Below are 1,048 nucleotides of genomic sequence, written 5' to 3' on the forward strand. Positions count from 1 at the left end.
CAGTCCACTTCACCCCTCCGCCGCCCCACACCAAACCCAGGGTTATTGTACGGTTCGGCCCCCGGTGGACCAGGCAACGCCTCACACCAGACGAGTGTAACCCTTACGTTTGCGTGGTAGAGTAATGGTGGTATACGCGTACGTGGAGAACTTGTTTGCGCAGCAATCGCCGACATAGTGTAACTGAGGCGGAATAAGGGGAACCAGCCCGCATTCGCCGACGCAGATGGAAAACCGCCTAAAAACCATCCACAGACTGGCCGGTTCACTGGACCTCGACACAAATTCGCCGGGCGGATACGTGCCGGGGACCAGACGCTCCTTCCCGCCCGGAAAGTCGTGCGTAAGACCGCACGGCCAACCGGGCGGGCTGCTAGGATGTTACTGGTAGGTTCGAACAACATGGAAGTGTTACGCACCTGCTTCGGGAACTCAAATACGAATCCCTGGAGGGAAGATTACATTCTTTTCGAGAAACACTGTTGGGAAAATTTAGAGAACCGGCATTTGAAGGCTACAGAGCAGTTCTACTGCCTCCAACACACATTGTAAGGACCGTGACGATAAGATACGAGAAATTAGGGCTCATATGGAGGCGTGTAGATACTCGTTTTTTCCCCGCTCTATTTGCGAGGGAATCAGGAAACGCAATGACTAGCCGTACGGTGGGTTGCGGAGTATCTATGTGAATATAGATGTAGATATATTCTAAAAGCCAGTCATATACAACTGATAGTAACTGGCTAATCTAGGGTTTTCAGAGAGCAGAGCGTTATACAACAATAACGGGAACTTATAGCTGGCAGGCGTTCTGCGGCGAAAACAACCACTGGTATGTAAGCCAGCACTGAAATTGACCAACAGAATAGATTTATGTGACGTTTCTCCTATCCAAAGTCGTCATCACCTTACATACAAGCATTAGAAATACGCCTGTTCCGTCTTCACAAAGTTTGTGTTTACCTTTTCCATCATTGATTTGTGTCCTATCTTGATTTCAGTTACAAGGTTTCCTTGGGGAGTGGTTCATCTCTCATTCTGTGTTTAC

Source organism: Schistocerca nitens, chromosome 1, assembly GCF_023898315.1.
Source record: "Schistocerca nitens isolate TAMUIC-IGC-003100 chromosome 1, iqSchNite1.1, whole genome shotgun sequence".
NCBI lineage: Eukaryota > Metazoa > Arthropoda > Insecta > Orthoptera > Acrididae > Schistocerca > Schistocerca nitens.